This window comes from Oryctolagus cuniculus, chromosome 7 (assembly GCF_964237555.1).
Source record: "Oryctolagus cuniculus chromosome 7, mOryCun1.1, whole genome shotgun sequence".
NCBI lineage: Eukaryota > Metazoa > Chordata > Mammalia > Lagomorpha > Leporidae > Oryctolagus > Oryctolagus cuniculus.
This window is the reverse complement of record NC_091438.1, coordinates 17,801,077-17,820,142: the sequence shown is the minus strand read 5'-3', so window position 1 is coordinate 17,820,142 and position 19,066 is coordinate 17,801,077. Positions and strand designations below refer to the sequence as shown.

Below are 19,066 nucleotides of genomic sequence, written 5' to 3'. Positions count from 1 at the left end.
GCATCAGGGACTAGAACTAGCACCTATATGGGATACTGGAACATCACAGGCAATGGCTTAAACCATTGTGGTGCAGTGCCAGCCCTCCTTTCTTCTATTTGCTGAGAAAATATATAATGAGTTATTGTGAACTATAATCACCCCACTGTGCTGTGTAACACTAGAACTGATCCTTTCAATCTGGCTGATGTGGGACCGACCTTCATGTAACCTCCCTTTAATCTCCCCTCATTCCTCCCAGCCTCTGGTATTGACTCTTCTCTGTTCAGATTGAGGTTCTTCAGGTTCCACACATGAGAAAAACATGAGCTATTTGCCTTTCTGTGTCCAGCTTATTTTAATTAACATAACACCCTCCAATTAGATCTATTTTCCTGCTAATGGCAGGACTTTATCCTTTTTTATCACTAAACAGTACTCCATGGGACATATACTATGTTTTCTTTATCCACTCATATTAACTTTCAGACATTTTCCAAACAAATAAAAATTTTAAATCAACTATGGAAAGCAACTAAAATGTTATAAAATGATTTATTTTTCTAGGAAAGAATAATAGGTATTATTTTGTAATTTTTCTTTATTGCATCAGAAATGTTTTAAACAGAAATTGCTCTACTTAAATAAAAATTAATTTAAAATTAAATTGATTTTGAGAACTTTGTGACAACCCTGGGAATCACTGACCCCTTGAAAGAGTTTGAAAGCAGATTGAAAACTCCTTGTATTGGAAGATTCTAGGCAACAGCTAAATATTTTAGTGACTTTGCTGACACTACCATATGCTCAAGTGTTCTCAATTCAAACCACATGGGTGAATGGAGTTTGAAAATAAACTAGGTCCGAAGGCACTCTCCTGTTTCTTGGCTTCATGTTTTAAAATTATCATTTTCTGGTCATTAAAAATTTAAAGAGATACCTTGGTGAGGGCACTTTTGTGTCTTCTGACTCGTCTCTCTGGTTAGGACTATAATCTCTGAGCAGATGCCGTGGGCTGCGAGCGGGAGCCGGGCGCCAGCAGAGCGCAGCCGCAGCGAGGCGCAGGGGAGGCAAGCCGGAGTGCTGGCAGCCGCCCCTGTCAGCGGAGAGCACCCGGGTACAGCCGCAGCCGCAGCTGCAGCCGCAATGGCCGTGGCCGTGGGGAGACGGTCTAATGAAGAGCTTCAGAATTTGTCCCTTTCTGGCCATGTTGGATTCGACAGTCTCCCTGATCTGCTGATCAACAAGTCTACATGACATCCTGTGCATCGGGGAGATGGGTATTGGCAAATCCACGTTAATGGACACCTTGTTCAACACCAAATTTGAGTGTGACCCGCTACTCACAATGAACCGGTTTCCGGTTGAAAGCCAGAAGTTATGAGCTTCAGGAAAGCAATATTCGCTGAAGTTAACCATTGTGGACACCGTGGGATTTGGAGATCAGATCAATAAAGATGACAGCTATAAGCCGATCGTGGAGTATATCGATGCCCAGTTCGAGGCCTACCTGCAGGAGGAGTTGAAGATTAAGCGTTCTCTCTTCAACTACCACGACACCCGGATCCACACCTGCCTCTACTTCATCACCCCCACTAGCCATTCGCTGAAGTCCCTGGACCTGGTGACCATGAAAAAGCTGGACAGTAAGGCTAACATCATTCCGATCGTTGCGAAAGCTGACACCGTTGCACAAATTCAAGAGCAAAATCATGAGTGAACTAGTGAGCAACCGGGTCCAGATACACCAGTTCCCCATGGATGAAGAGACGGTGGTGGAGATCAACACGACCATGAGCGTCCATCTGCCGTTCGCTGTGGTCAGCAGCACCGAGGAGGTGAAGATCAGCAACAAGATGGCCAAGGCCCGGCAGTACCCCTGGGGCGTGGTGCAGGTGGAAAACCATTGCGACTTTGTGAACCTGCGGGAGATGCTGATCCGTGTGAACATGGGGGACCTGCACTAGCAGACCCACACCCGCCACTATGAGCTGTACCGGCGCTGTGAGCTCGAGGAGATGGGGTTCAAGGACACGGACCCCGACAGCAAGCCCTTCAGTCTCCAGGAGATGTACGAAGCAAAGAGGAATGAATCCCCGGGAGAACTGCAGAAGAAGGAAGAAGAAATGAGACAGATGTTCATGATGAGCGTGAAGGAGAAAGAAGCGGAGCTTAAAGAGGCAGAGAAGGAGCTGACGAGAAGTTCGACTTCCTAAAGCAGACCCACCAAGAAGAGAAGAAGGTGGAAGACGAGAAGAGGGAGCTGGAGGAGGAGGTGAGCGCCTTCCAGAAGAAGGCGGCCTCTCAGCTCCTGCAGTCCCAGGCCCGGCAGTCGGGGGCCCAGCAGACCAAGAGAGACAAGGATAAGAAAAATGCAGGCCTCACATACAGCCTGGCGAGCCAAGACGTTCCGCCTTCACCTGCTTTGCAGTAGTATCGTATCTCTGCCGTCTGTGTCCTTCAGTTTTATTTTGTTTTTGTTTTTGTTTTTTTTTTACCCTTCCCCAAACACCAGTAACTCTTAACTCATTTTGCTGTTTTGTCGGGTGTTGGGAATGACAGGACAAGGGAATAACAGTGAGAGCCCTGTGCATCTGGACAGTACCTGATTGGCTTTTTGTGTGCCTTCCGAATGGCAGCAGAAAGCATGCCTGTTACTTGTATGTCGCTTTGGATCAGGCAATGCGGGGTCAGATGTTGCCTGCACGACTGACATGGAGACTTCTCACCGCCTCAGCCTCTGAGCCAAAGCCCTGGGTAGCCATGAGAACTTGCATATCCTCCCTTCCCCACCTCCACGACCACACAGACCCTGTACTCAAGGTCTCTCCTCTGCACCCCGCCCCCCCACACCAGCCGAGGCAGACGAGTAGGTAGGCAGAGCCGGACGTCTGATTCCCCTAGGACTTGTCACTTGTGTGAGTTCATCGTCAGGGCTAACGTTCTGCAGCCGGAACTTGGGGGCGTCTGTTCAGACCAAGCGGTGCGACACTGCGTCTGAACACCCTCCCTCCCAGACCCCAGCCCAGCTGGAGCCGACCTGAGCCAGCGCCAGGTGGCGATGTTCACCAGGTGTGCTGGTGGCCTCGCTTAGCACAGGAGCCTTCTGCTATGGGTCATGGATTTTTCCACCACCTTGAGGACTCTTTCCTGAATACACCTGCGGGCTGCAGGGGAGGACTTGGTGCAGGGCTCCGGAAGAGGGGTCGTTCTGGCGCACCTTGTCCTTAATCGTGGCTAGAGAACGCCTGCAGGTCGTGCCGATGGCACACTTGCCGGTGCAGGGCGCAGCGCAGGCGTGCGCTTGCCGGTTGAAGCAGGAGGTGGAGAGGAGCCCAGCCCAGCGCGCGAGCCCAGCAAGCGGTCCCCAGCCTCATGTCCAACTCGCTTAGGCTCCTTTCCGCATTTGGTGGTAAAGGCAGACGGAACAGAGCAGCTGGGGTTTCCAATCCAGTTGTTCCTAAGGTGTTTTCCTCACCTGGGCCCTTCGCACACCTAGCTGCACCTGCTCCTTGTGGCCTCATTGAGGGTTAGGACGGAAGTCACATGCGGGACAAGGACTATATCCCTGGTCTGTATGGGAAAGCACAGGGTTCATCTGGTTTCTGCTAGTCCTCCCTGATGGTTAGCATTTAATTGGCTGCATCCCCCTCCCCCAACCCCTACTCACAAGATGCCCCAGCTTTCTCTCTCACTCTGTGGTCTCCTGTTTCTCACATGGGAGGCACCATTTCTCATGAACCCAATACTTGAGCTCTCCGTTTTCCTGTTGGCCTTCCTTAGCCACTCAGTAAATAGAGTAGAGGATGCTGCACCTCCCCTGCCTTGCACATGTTTTAAAAATTTTGTCTCTAATGAATTCCAACAAAGAAAGGTTGCACTTTCTTTCATGCTGAGCTGCAGGTAAGGGATTGAAGGAACGGTCTCCCATGAACGGATGTAGGCTTAATTAGGCAAAGTAAGGAAATCCGTTTCATCGCAGCCCAAGCTAAGCTAGGACTGAAATGCGAACTCGAAGCAGCAGCTGTTTTTATGGGTTCAGCAGCCACTGGACCAGTGGTTTTGTTTGCGCATCTTCTGTTTTTGCTTTGTTTTACTAGCGGTGGACTGGAGCTAGCGTGGAGCAGCCAAGCACTAGCTGGCATGCTGACTCTAACCGTGGCTGCATCTGCTCATGTGCTGTGCTCCAAACAAAAGCCTGAATGTCTGTGGTTTGCTTGTTTCAACCCCTGCTTGCTTGAGCATTTTTTGTGCCTTGTGACAGAACATCCACCTTTAAAAATTCTGCATCTTGAATCACTAAAATGAACCTAACAATGAAAGGCACACAGTTGACTTTTTGATTCCAAGATTATTGATTGAATTTGGAGAGGCAGGGAATAGGAAGGCAAAGGAAACATAGAAGCTATTTTTTTTAATGTGTTGTTTCTCAACTTTTTCTACCACTGCCCCCAGGCCTGTTTAGTTTGTTATTGCTGCTCTTTTTCCTTTCTGTATCTATGCCTTTTTTCACAGTAGTCCTTGGCTCTGCACGGAATAAATGATACCCTCAAATCTAAGTGGATGTGGTTTCACCTTTGCATGTAAGTACAGTAGAAAGAAACTTTTGAGATCTTTTTAAAATTAGGGACAACAGATTGGGTGGGTGGATTTTTTTTCTTTCTTTTGGCTGGGGTGGGTAATGATGTCAACAGCTTTTGTTTAATTAAAAATCCAATATATTTAAAATGGCCAAATTTATATATATGTATGTATTTTTTTTCCACAAGAACCACCTAAATTCAACTTCTCCTTGATTTCAATGTGGAAGTTAGAAATTGCTAACCTCAGCCTGTGTTCAGCCCAGCATCATGGGCATCGTTGGGTATTACGGAGCCCTTGATTCTGTCAATGAAATAAAGCCAGAGTGAGAAAATGCCACCTTCCATGCTGGACAATCAACAAGGGGGAAGCTTTAAGCCATGCTACCTTTCTGACCACCTACTTTATTTATTTTCCTGTTTTTTAATCTTCAGGGTGTCTCCCTGGTGCTAACTGCCCCAGTGCTTGTATTTTTTACATTTTTTTGGCCAGACTTTCCCACCCCTGGCTCTCCCCATCTTTTTGCTGCTTCTGGACGTTAGCTACACCTAACAGTTGTGCAGGCTGTAGCATATGGTGGGGAATTTCTTGGCAATTCAGACACTGTTTTCCCAGCTTAGGCTATATTTTAATTGGTCAAGGTTTTGTCCAAAACGGGTGTCTCAGGCAGGAAAAGGAGCCACCGGGCACAAGCTTCTCATTTTCTTCCTCTGTTTCATAACTCACCAGCAGTCACACATGGTCTCCATATCCCATGCCCCTCAAGCACAAAGCCATGGTTCTCTCACTTGGCTGACCTCTCCCGCAAGTGTTTCATAAACCAGCTGACTGTCAACGTGGGGTTTTCGGTTGCTCCTGAGTCATGTCCCGATCTCCATGTGGTCCCTACCCAGAGTCTGTTCCCATCCCTTTGCTTTGCTGTTGCGAGTGTCTGGAATTCTATCAGCTTCCAGAAGTCCTGGTTCCGGTGACAGGACATGGATTTGAGGACTCTCTAGTGGGAATTATGACCTCCATGGTCTTGTTTGTTGGTCGGTATGAAGGGAATTTTCAAAAATAAATTGAAAATTAAGCTGTGAACAGCATTAGAACCATGTCTCTTTCTTAATCTTAAAAATATGCTGACATGCCTTAAACTGTAGTTTGTAGATTCTTGTCATTGTTCTGTTTGAAGATAACTGGTGTGTTTTCTAAAACTGTTGTGTAACCCACTTTCAGTGTTAACACAGAATTGTCATGTATGTAAGCCACATGGTAGACACTTGTCTATTTTTTTTCTGTTTTTATTTTTTTATTTTTGACAGGCAGAGTGGACAGTGAGAGAGAGACAGAGAGAAAGGTCTTCCTTTGCCGTTGGTTCACCCTCCAATGGCCGCCGTGGCCAGTGCACTGCGGCCGGCACACCGCGCTGATCCGAAGGCAGGAGCCAGGTGCTTCTCCTGGTCTCCCATGGGGTGCAGGGCCCAAGGACTTGGGCCATCTTCCACTGCACTCCTGGGCCATAGCAGAGAGCTGGCCTGGAAGAGGGGCAACCAGGACAGAATCCGGCGCCCCGACCGGGACTAGAACCTGATGTGCCGTCGCCGCTAGGCAGAGGATTAGCCTGTTGAGCCTAAAATACTTGTATCGATGTGAAGCATATCATTTTTCATGTATGAACATGATCACTTGGCGACATGTTCAGTAATCTGGTGTCTTTTACAGTAGGAGAGTGTGGACTGGCAATCTATGAATATATCACTAGAGCCAAGACATAAAGCAGGGGAAAATATATTTTTACCCAAACGTCAAAAAAAAAAAAAGGACTATAATCTCTTGCTTCCAGCCTCACTCACTTTAGCCAACTTAATTTTAAGCCACATAAAGAGCTAAATAAAAATGAAATTCAGAAGATCCATGTAGTAGCCTGCTTAAGCAGGCACTCGGCAGAAGATTAGGAGTGTGCAGATAGCAGAAGTGAAGGAAATGAGGCTGACCACATCAGATGTCAAGTCTGGGTTCTCGGAGGTGGCCTAGGACCTTCTCATCAGTGTCACTTGGCTATCTTCAGTGCTAAGTCCCATTTAGTCTCCAGCCCCAAGTTTAGTGAACCAGATTCTCCAGAAGTAAAGCCAAGGAATTTATGCAGCCCTTGGTTCCTATGTGCACTAAGATTTAAACGCCAGTAGTTGACACTAGTTGTGAAGCTTGGTCTGTTTATATGATATCCACGTACTGCTAGTCTTTAGCCCCTTCTTTGGTCCATCATCTGAAGCAAGCCTCATGACTGGTCATCAGGAACTCAGCAGGATCGCTTTGGGTGGGTGCGCATCTTTGGAAGCAGGTTGACAACACACAGCCTAGACCTGGAGCAGGTGTGCTGTGTATCAGGTTCCTGGACACAAACTGGGTCAGAGTTTCAGACACTAACTATAGCTATACTAAATCATGGCTTACAGAGGAATCACTTCTAGGATGGAAACTCTGAGGAATGTATCTGTTGGAGGTGTAGTGTCTATTGTTTGTGGTTAAGGGGAAACTAGATAAAGAGGTAGGGAGCTGACTGTGCTAACCAACAAATAGGAATTGTGCCCTGACATACTCCAGGCCTGGGTCATCAATCAACAGAATCCTTGCGCTCAAGGCCCTGGCATTCAGGTGAAGAGACAATGGGTCATCTAGCCCCTAGTACTTTGGAGACACCCCTGGCAACTTGATCCTAGTACAGACTAGAGGTAGGAGAAGCACAAGGTTGGACAGGTGTAGAACAAGCTTAAAGGAATCACCAGGCTATTGGCATTTTCCATCGTGCTTCACCATTTTGTTTCAGTTTCCATCAACATGAAACCACAGGGTGCACTGAACTTGTTTTGAGCATGAAGAACACAGCCAGACCTCAATCACTTGGATTTTATTAGTTGAAATTTGTGATAATTTGAAGAGTGGGCTAGCAGAGCTTTATCTAAGTTCATCTATGGAATAAAACCCCGCAAACATTTCCTAAACAAATGGATTTTATAAACCTGAGTAAACCTGCTCTCAGATGTGTTCATAGTTCTCTGTTGGATACCAGCAAGTGAAAAGCTAATTACAAATCTTTTGGGAGATGTTCCTAAATGTGTTCTGAGTGGCTCTAGTACACAGGAATAGCTGTTTAACCTTATTTGCAACAGTTTGGATATCTGAAAGTAGCAGAATTACAGTTCTTTCCAAAGTGACCTTCAATTCTTTTACTCCTTAAAGGTCTTAGGGTAAGGTCTTTCCTCCCCCTTTCTTCCTCTCTCTTCCCTCTTTTCTCTGACCCCTTCCTCTCTCCCTTTTCCCCTCTTGTATCTCTAGCTTCTCCATCTCCTCCTTTTATTTTTCCCTTGTTCTCTCTCTCTCTTTTGTTCTCACTCTCCATCCCTCTCTCTACTTCTCTTCCTCCCTCTTTCTCCCTGCCTTCATCACTTGTTTTAATCAGAACTTGAAGTAAGTTTAACACTGTTGTGTGTGTTACCAATAAGAAACTGGGAAAGGAAACACAATTCTTCTGTGGTGCTAAACCAGTGCCTGTTGCTTTGAGGTGAGGCTGGCAGAGGTTGAAAATGCCTGTCTTCCAAGCAGCAGCTCAGAGGAGCCACATGGGATGCCTGACAGAAGAATCCGGGGACTCAGAGCCAAAAGGAAAGCTCTGTCTTGGCTTTTTCAACCTATTTGACATCAGCCAAACTGTAATGTGAATGACTTACCTTGATTACTGAGGAAACAACTAGCACACATTTTCTTACAAAAATAAAGAATTTTGGTGGCAATTTATTAATGTTAGATTGCTTTTGTAGGCCAGAAGGAGAAAAAGACTCTAATTTATACAAATTCTTCTTTATGAAAGAATCCTTACCATCCTGAAGCCATTTTAGCTGTCTCATCCCTAAGTGCCACTTGGTATCTCTCCCCCTTGCTGCTTTCTTAGTGTTCTCTTTGTTTTTAATTGATGATTGCAGCCATCTGGACCCACTAGCATATGCAAGCCTGAGAGAAAAATAGAACATAAAAGAAAACAAACTTCACTCATTTCAATCAAGTCCACATCTGAAGGTTCCCATAATCCATAGCATTTCCTAAGTTATAGGAAATATGGTGTCAGAATCAGCCAAGCTGAAAGCCAGTCTGGGGTTGAATACAAAGAAAAATGCTAATCCCACATTAGTGTGAAAGCCTGGGCTCCTACGCAGTCTTGGAAGAGACTGCCTAGCCACAGGGTGGAGGAAAGGACTAAGCACTGGGTTATGGTAAGTCTGGGCTCTGCAATCAGGCTAATCTGCATTTGATCTTTGCCTCAGCTACTGCTAACTCTGTCATTTGGGAAGAACTGTTTTGTACTTCAAATGTGCTTTTTTTATTTTATTGTGCTTCAAATCTCTATCTGAAAGATTGGGAAACAATTATTAAACAAAGTGGTTATTAAGATAATCTAGGAAAATATTCACTAAATGATATTTTAAATACTGGTTGAAAACTTGCAGTATTAATGATGCCTCTTGGGGCTAATGTAGGGGTTCAAAAGAATTATAGCAAGACTTACCTGGAGGCTGTATTTGCATTGTAAGCATTATGCTGCTTTTATCTAGATTATGTATCAGTTGGTGTAAAAGGCAAATGTAAAAGACACTCTGGGGTTCTGGTTCTGCATCTCTAGTGACAGCTATCATAAGCAGTTTAGTCAAAATTTATTCCATTTATTTTTTTCATCTCTACTGTAACTTTTCTTATTTTTTGACAGGCAGAGTGGACAGTGAGAGAGACAGAGTGAAAGGTCTTCCTTTGCCGTTGGTTCACCCTCCAATGACCGGTGTGCTGTGGCCAGTGCACTGCGCTGATCCGATGGCAGGAGCCAGGTGCTTCTCCTGGTCTCCCATGGGGTGCAGGGCCCAAGCACTTGGGCCATCCTCCACTGCACTCCCTGGCCACAGCAGAGAGCTGGCCTGGAAGAGGGACAACCGGGACAGAATCTGGCTCCCTGACTGGGACTAGAACCCGGTGTGCTGGCGCCACAAGGTGGAGGATTAGCCTAGTGAGCCATGGCGCCGGCCTTACTGTAACTTTTCTAACCTGGACTATCACAGACTCTCTTTCAAGACATAGCCATGTCCCTCCAAAGAGTCTCTGTTCTCATGCTTCCTTCCATTTCTCTTAGGTCTGAGTTATCACCCAAAAGTCTTTTAAATACCAAGTAGGTATTTCACTTGTAAAGACTGTGACAGTTTTCACTGCCCTAGAAATAAATTCCAGCATATGTTAATTGACTTGATTTAGCCATTCCACTATGTATGCATGTATCAGAATTTGTTGCATACCTTAAATATATATATATATATAACTATATTTGTCAGTTTTTTAAAAGAAGGAAATAAAGTCTAATAAGCACAAAGGTTTCCCAGGTTTCTGTGGCTACTGTACATCTCTCCACCTGCCCTGAGTGCTGGCCTGCTTGGGCTCTTCTATCTGGCCAGCCTAGCTTAAGCAGGACTGTCATATGCTCTCCCATTTCTGTTTGAAGTGTATGGCTCTGCTCTCTTCACCTATTCTATTTCCTTCTCATCCTCTCTGTAGCTGTTGGAATATCATAATCACATAAGCCTTCCTTAAAGATGTACATACCAATGAAATATTATATTGGTAATTCATTCATTCAATCATTTAAGAAATATGTGGCTAGACACTGGAGAAACACTGATAAGCAATGCCAGATAGAAATCTCTCCTCCTAATGTTCAGTCTGCTGGGGAAGAAAGAATTTAATAAAGTATTCACACACATAAATATAAAATTCCCAATTTTATAAATGCTATAAATTTAGGATGTGAAGTACTCATAGAAGTAACTGACAGGGGATCTGATCTGGCCAATGAATGGAGGGAGGTTTCTCCAAAGAAGTGAAGCTCCAGTTGAGATCCAAGGAGATGAGAAGCTCGGGTGGAGACAGTGTAGATTAGACCTGTGACAGGAGGGCTATGTCTGGTGTGAGGAAGGGAAGAGGCCAGTGTGAAAGGAGGAGGAGGAAGATGGAGATGAAAGCAGACACGGAGCTTTTCTGATAGAGGCTGGGATGTGGTCCTTGTTTCTCAGGTCAGACCAGGAGTCCCTTCCAAGTAATCATCTGTGGAGCCCTCTTTAAAGGCTTCTGAAGTCGTCCTTCTCTGCTGGAGAAACTGGAGCCTCGCCTGTGCACTGAACCAGGAGGCTGGCTAGTGTGGCAGTGCACCCTCATCTTGACTTTTCCTTGATGTAGCAGAAATTACCAAGCTGTTAGTACATGATACATTCCCAGGATACATAATTCCTAATAAATATCGCACATCTTTGTTCAGAAAGATTTAGGGAAAACCCAAGAAACAAAATGTGAACTTCAAAACCAACTCTCACAAATTTGGTGTGTGTGTGTGAGTGTGTGTGTGTGAGTGTGTGAGTGTGTGTTCTACCTTGACTGATTTACCAATCTCATTCTGTGGAAGATCTTAGAAGTACAATCTGGTACAATACAATACCCTTGCTTTACCTTAGAATCCCTTCAGGAAACTTGTAAAAATTGTGAAGCTGGACCCCTCCCAAGACCAGTTAAATCAGAATTTCTGGTGCTAGAAGCCAAGTAAGAGAATTCAAAAATATCTGCTCAGGTGACTGTAATGTGTAGACAGGGTCGGGAACCTTTGACTCTTCTGTAGCTGCAAGGACATTGTTCCAGCTCGTCTTCCCTGTGCGTGGTTGACCTTTGCTGCAGGGCCTTGTTCACACCCCATGTGATCTTCCAGACTACTTGGGTTCATGCTACTCTTCCTCTTGTTGGAAGAAGTGGAGCATTTGTGAGCTTCATGCATTATTCTTTTTTTTTAATGGAGTGGAGGTGGCATTTTAATAACCATATACAACCTGTTCTGATAATTCTGATAATTCACATTTCCCTCTAATTGTCATTACTTTATGATTAGAGTCTTCTGCAGAAGAGAATAGAAAACTCCAAACCAATTCAAGGCAATACAACCAATAAATGCTGACAAAAATGCAAAAGCAAATACATGAAAGATGGACAAGATTTTGACAGAATTGGAGTAGTTGAAGAACAGAAGAAAAATCTTGACCTCTTAGACAAAAATTGACTAAACAGTTCAAAGTCTTAAACATAAAATGCAATGCTATACAAGTTTTAGAGGAAAACATAAAAACCTGGGACTTTGAACTTGGCCAAGTTTTATTAAACATGGTAACAAAGTAAGATCCCTAAAAGATTAGCACACCAGACTTCATGGAAATTACTATGTGCTCTCCAAATCAGAATCCTGTTAACAGAATAAAAAGACAATCTGGAGCCTGGAAGAAAATGTGTTTCTCTTCACCTATCTTCCAGAGACTTATTATCTATAATGCATATCGAACTCCCAATACAATCTAAAAAAAAACCCTGTTGTAAACTATTATAAAACAGGTAATAGACATAAAGAAACAATGCAACAAAGAATATATCAATGTAAACAAACAGATGAAAACAGTTTACGTAGGGCCAGCACTGTGGCTTAACACTCCGGCCTGAAGCGCAGGCATCCCGGCTGCTCCACTTTCTATCCAGCTCTCTGCTATGGCCTGGGAAAGCAGTAGAAGATGGCCCAAGTGCTTGGACCCCTGCACTTGCATGGGAGACCTGGAAGAAGCTCCTGGCTCCTGCCTTCGGATGGGCGCAGTTTTGGCCATTGCGGCTGCATTATTCTCTTAACCACATCCTGGTAGGTATTTTTCTAGACTCTTGTGTCTATTATCCTTGTGTCCTAAATGGAATACAAGGCCTTGAGATCAGGAGTAGAATCTGTTCTCTCTCCATCACCCCTTCTGTGCTCCCCCTCTTACTTCTAAATCATTAGTTCTAAAACCTGTGTTTCATTATTAAATCATAGCTGCCCTGCTCTTGGTGTAGGGTTGAAGTGTTTGTATTTATAGAATGGCTGTGAGTGCAATATGAAATCAATGTGAATATTCTTCAGAAAGCTTCATGAGATAATTGTTGCTACTATAACCAGGAAGAAAAAAATCCATAATTTTGGTTTCTAAAAAATATGCTATAGGAAATTCTAGAAGAAAGAAAAAAATCTTAGTCTCTTTCTATTTAAATTTAAATTAGTCTCAGTGGAAAAATGGGCACTGATATTTATGATTGTGAGGGTATTTATTATTTACGTGTCTCATTTAATCCCTGCTGGAGTTTTCCAAGGTTTACCTATCTTTGACAGCTGAAAAAATAAAATTCTTTAAATACCCATTTATCAATGGCATAATTTGAACTCAGGTTGGTAAGACCAATCCCATTTTATCATATTCATATGTTCCTTTAACACTAAGACTTAGAGCATATAATAGTGAAAATTGTGTGGGTAGGGCTTATTTTAAAGATTTATTTATCTATTTGAAAGGCAGAGTTACAGAGAGGGAGGCAGAGGCAAAAGCAGAGAGAGGGAGGGACACAGAGAGAGAGAGATTGGTCTTCATTCTGCTGGTTCACTCCCCAGATGGCTGCAATGGCCAGAGCTGAGCCAATGTGAAATCAGGAGCTTGGAGCTTCTTCTGGGTCTCCCACGTGGGTGGCAAGGGCCCAAGTGCTTGTGCCATCTTCTGCTGCTTTCCCATGCACATTAACAGGCAGCTGGATTGGAAGTGGAGCAGCCTGGACTCAAACTGGCTCCCTTATGGGATGCTGGCACTGCAGGTGCAGCTTTACCCACTACACTACAGTGCCAGCACCATGGGTAGGACTTTTTAATACAGGTTGTATAAAGTTGATGTGGGAATAGTATGAAAGGAATGTCCTGAGAAGTCCTGAGAATATCCTGCAACTAAAAGACAGAGTAGTTCTTGGTGGAGAATTCTCTTTCCTGGTTGAAGGTTCAGAAGATGTGAACCTTATACCTTTCCTATAAGGATCGGTTTTAGGGGCTTGTATTGTCAACTTTTCCCCTCCTGTTTCTATAGGGCTACTTCTTGCATTAAGTACCAAGTGCAAGATCCTCAGAGTGAACAAACAAGGAACAGAAAGAGATGGATAACTTGTGCCTGTTGCTCTGATGATCTGTGTGCTTTAGTCTACAGAATCTGGCCAGCATTTGAACAAGAATCACAGTACTGACCCAGGTAGAGAGATTGAGGGAAACCAGGGCAACTGCCTTATCCAAAAAGCTTTTCCAAGAGTTATAGAATCCAAAACTAGAGCCATACCTGTAGCTTTGAAAGGTGTTGGAACTTAAAGAGTGACTAATATAAGTAAAATGGTTGTGAAAGTGTTGGTAACAACAAAGCATGATGGGGGCCAGAACAAGGATAGGAAGAACAGAAAACCAAAAGTCATCTTCAGTAAATGGCGGTGGCCAGGACATAAGGCCCACTCTTTCATCCCCATCCCAACTAGTCCTCCACATTCAGTACCTCTAGTGAGGCTTGCTGAGAGCCCCGACAATGCAACTCATTCCAGGCATACCTCGGATAAACCACTCTTGAACAACCAATGCTCCCTCGGAGGCCAGAATTAAATGCTCCTTCCTAGCTCCATGCTCCTCAAAGGACCCTTCCCAGCAGAGTAATGAATGGGGGGCATCTGGCAAGCACCTGAGGGCCCACTCCTGTCTCTCAGGCTTGGGTTTCAGGAAACAGCTCAGGAGGATGCTCTCCAGGCCTGGTAACTCCAGGGACTTGCCTTGGGGATCCATGTGAGAGTGGAGGCTAAGAGGGATTAGCACTGCCCTGAAACCTTGTAGCCCAAGGGGAATGTGGGGGTGAAGAGCAGGGGGCAGATCAACTCAGCTGCTTCACCTTCCCAGATAATCCATCACTGCCCCTGCAGTGGCAGGAAGACAGCCGTGTAAACTGCCTGCCTGGAGGAAGGATAACGTGCCACTGGCTTGTATTCCAGTTGAATTATAACACTTACCTTCTCATATGGCCTTTCATCAAGGAGCTAAGTGTTTTCCTTTCTGTGGGCTGTACTGGCCATGTTTCCCTCATTCATTATCAGCACAGAAGCCTGCCACACTGAACCCATGTGCAGCCACCCCTGCCCCCAGACTCCCCATCCTCCAGGGGCTCCTTAGCAGCAACAGTTTTCTGATTCAGAACAGACCCTCCTCTGAGCAATCGATCTTCCAAGGACATCACAACTGGCTCTAACAGGAGTTACCAAAGGCAGGGATTTCAGAAACAAGATGTGAACCCCCCAAAGATGGGGAGCAATAAATACCTCCAAGATCTCTGATTTACCTTCGGTACCTAACTTTGTGTCTTGGGAATTTTCCGTTACTCTTGGGTGGAGGGGGCAGTATGGACTGGGAGTATGGGATCATTTAGAGACGCTCATGAACATGCTTGCTACCCTTAGAAAAGAATTGTGGATTTGTTTCACATCTAAAGGGCCTGTGTTCTAGTCCTGCCTTGACCTCACATTAATACTTTATTTTATTTTAGTGATTTAGAGTTAACACTTTTATTGATTCTCATTTCTATTTGAATGGCAGAGAGGGAGAGGTCTCTCATTTGCTGGTTCACTCATTCTCTTTCTCTTCCCTCTTTACCTTCTTCTTCTCATCCACCATTCCCTTGCGAATGAACCTCTAGCCACATTCACCTCCTATTTCCGAGTTCACCTAGCTCCTCAGCACACAATCCTCTGAACTGTCAGGCTGAGACCTCAAGATGGTGTTCCCCATCACAGCTTGCTGCTAGGTATGGCCATTAACTGAATCCTGCCAGTGGAAAAGGAGTGAAGGAAAGAAGCACCATGCCTAAGTCTGGCCCATATGGGCACCCCATGCACAGCCCTTTTTTAAAATCTATTAGCTGGTATTCATGTTGTTGAAAACCGTAGACATCTAATCTATTGGCAAATTGCCAGAGTACAATTCCCTATAATTAACTATAGTCTTCATATTGTACATTAGGTCTAGAGTCATTCCTCATACATAACTTCAACTTAAAAAATGTTTTGTGAGCCAGAGAGAGAGAGAAAGGGAGAGGAATTCCATTCCCATGTCCATGGCTATAATGGGGCTGGAGAAAGGAGCTGTGAATGCAATCTGAATTCTTAATTGGATGACAAGAACTAAATGACTGAAGCCATCATGGCTGCCTCCAAGGGTCTGCATTCATAGGAAGCTGGAGTCAGGAGCTGAAGCTGGAGAACTACCCTGGTCACTCCATTGCGGGACATGATGGACTTAATCGCTAGGCTACACGCCTACTCCTCACAACTATAACTTTGTACCTCACTATTATCTGCCCCCACCAAACACACACATTGAAAGGTAATATGTAAGATGATGGGTATATTAATTTATTTAACTGTAGTAGTGATTCACTGTATCACTATATATATATATATAAAGACTATACAAATCATTATATAAGTATATATGTCAAGAAAAGTCTATCAACACATCATGTTCTGTACTTTAAATATGAATCATTTTAAAAAGGAAAGAATCTTCAGCTATCAGTTAGATCTTAAGTCAATGGAAAATAAACAACTACTCTGCTAAATCACTGAGATTTTGGAGTTTAACAATTACCAAAGCTAGTGTGACCTTAACCACTATGCCTCTTTCTCTTTCTCAGCCCTTCAGGTTTTCAGTCACTGCAGTTGTGAGTTCCTCTGCCTGGTGTGTTTATCCCCACTCTTTATATGGATGGGCCATGACTCCTTCACTCAGCTCCAATATTAGCTCTCTGGGCCAATTTTCTGCAATCCCCAGACAAAGATGGCTGTCCCCTCTCTCTTATTACCAGAGCTTTTCTCTCAGGTAATATTTCCCTTTTTATTCATATGTCGCATTCACCAGAATGTAAGAAACAGGTTCCCATCACCTACCTTGTTCAGCACAGAACTCTCAGGGACTGGAATAGTGCCTGGAAATAAATAAATTGAATGAATACATGAAAAATAAAACATTTAATAGTCGTTAAGCTGTACCATGGGACTGAATGGATGGTCAATCTACTTGGTGATAAGATCCTAAGAATGTATGCATTATAAAGGATAGCTTATAAGAAATATGGTATAAAATGAGATGACATACATTAAAAAGAAGGGTTGAAAGGATACAGAAAGGGGCCTGCGCCGTGGCTCACTTGGTTAATCCTCCACGTGTGGTGCCGGCATCCCATATGGGCACCAGGTTCTAGTCCCGGTTGCTCCTCTTCTAATCCAGCTCTCTGCTGTGGCCCGGGAGGGCAGTGGAGGATGACTCAAGTGTTTGCGCCCCTGTACCCGCATGGGAGACTGTCGCTCCCCCTCTTCACGGAGGAACGACACAGGACCCTGCGCTGTTCTTTTGTCTGCTCGGCCCTCCCCGGGTTTGCTGCTGGTTCTTCCCGGGTTGGCTACCGTCCCTTCCACCTCCGTGGAAGGGCGGTTCCCCCTGCCACTTTCCCCACTTCCACGGGGGAGCGGCACACCGCCGGCCGGCTCTCTCGGGGGCTGCACAGGTGTTCCTTCAGATAGATGTTCCTCGTGCATGTTGTCTCTCTCCTCCTTTATAGTCCTCTTCCACCAATCCCAACTCTGCTACCCACACGCCGAGTACGCTGCTCTCCTCCAATCAGGAGCAGGATCAGCTCCTGCAGGTCATCACTCAAGTTGGTGAGAGGCAGCTGCGTAGAAGTTGTTACTCCCTTCTCAGCGCCATATTGTGGGAGAGCAGATGTATAGAATAAGTCTTAATTCCAGTAACAGTCTAGTCCGAGTTGCTCCCCACAGGAGACCAGGAAGAAGCACCTGTATGCTTGCTTCGGAGCGGCACAGCGCCAGCTGTGGTGGCCATTTGGGGAGTGAACCAATGGAAGGAAGACCTTTCTCTCTGGCTCTCTCACTGTCTATAACTCTACCTGTCGAAAGAAAGAAAGAAAGAAAGAAAGAAAGAAAGAAAGAAAGAAAGAAAGAAAGAAAGAAAGAAAGAAGGAAAGAAGGAAAGAAGGAAAGAAGGAAAGAAGGAAAGAAGGAAAGAAGGAAAGAAAGAAAGAGAAAGGAAGGAAGGAAGGAAGGAAGGAAGAAAAGAAAGACCTAGCAAGTATCTGAAAGATAGCTTATAATTATCTCCATTTTATAGATGAGATAGAGGCTCAAAGAATCCTTAATTTTCCCAAAATTATACATCTAGGATAAATTCAGTCCATAAGCCTGTGTTTTGACTTTTAATCCTATGTTTGTGGCACCAAGATATAACTTCATTTTTAAATAAAAATCTGCCAGTTACACAAGACTCGTCTTACTAAAAACTTCTTTGAAATTAAGGATTTTATTTTTTAACTTGAGAGATAGAAAGGCAGGGGAGAGACAGAGGGGGAGAGGGAGAGGGAGAGGGAGAGGGAGAGGGAGAGGGAGAGGGAGAGGGAGAGGGAGAGAGAGAGAGAGAGAGAACTCCCACTTGCTGTTTCACTCTCCTGGTGCTCATGACAACTGAGGTTGGATTAGGCCAAAGATGAGAGCCATGAAATTAACCCAGCTATACCATGTAGGCGGCAAGGGCCTAACTACTTCAGCTATCATGTGCTGCCTCTCAGATGCTAGAATCAGATGGCAAGCCAGGACTTGAACCCAGGCACTCCAATATGGACATGAGCATTCCAGCAATATCTTAACCATTGTGCCAAATCCCTGCCCCTCTAAATGCATTTAAATGTCATTGCATACTCTAAGATTTTCTTTCATATACTAACAGTGAGTGTACTATTACCTGGTGCAGCAGTTGTATCTTTAATTCTACTCTCACTAGCTCTTCACTTGCTTTTAATTCATTTATGATTATTTTATTCATTCCTTTTTTCATTCAACAAATATTGTCTAGAGCCAATATGTGCTAGGTACCATGGCTAAGAGAGCAAAAAAAAAGTGATCCTTCCTCTTGAGCAAATTGCAAGCTAGTAATAATGAAAGATAGGCAAGGTGTTTGGAGCCTATAGACAGAAGTAGAGCCCAGATCTCAAATGAAATCCTGTGTGCTGGATTGGGCTTCCCATTTCTGAACTTGTTTTATGGTACAGAGGAAGTAACTTCACATTATTTAAGCTGCCTTAGATTGTATTAAACAAATACTATTCCCACTTGATATATGGAACTATTGGAGGGTGTTTAAAAAGTAAGAAAACTATACCCATTTAGCAATAGATTTTTGTGTGTATGCATAAAATATATAAATAAAATTGCAATGGAACCAGTGAGGCAAAATAGCTACACATATGTTCCAATTCAACTGAACACTATTCAGCCATAAAAAATAACAAAATCCTGTATTTCCCAACAAAGTGATTCAATTGGAGACCATTATGCTTAGTGAAATAGGCCAGTCTAGGAAAGACAAATATCATATATTGTCTCTGTTTGTGGCAACTAATGTATAGAATACAAAAAAAGTAATGTGTATGAGTAAAGTAGACATTATGAGATTTGATAATTGTTTAAAGCACTTCTCTATACTCTTGAGGAACAGTGTTTTTTCTATTACTATTTACTGGATTCTTTATTC

At 44.2% G+C, this 19,066-nt stretch overlaps 1 pseudogene; it reads left to right on the top strand.

Moving 5' to 3' along the window:
• The first annotated feature begins 1,125 nt into the window (after positions 1-1,125).
• LOC138850291 (septin-11-like) lies at positions 1,126-4,665 on the top strand (annotated as a pseudogene).
• Positions 4,666-19,066: the final 14,401 nt, after the last annotated feature.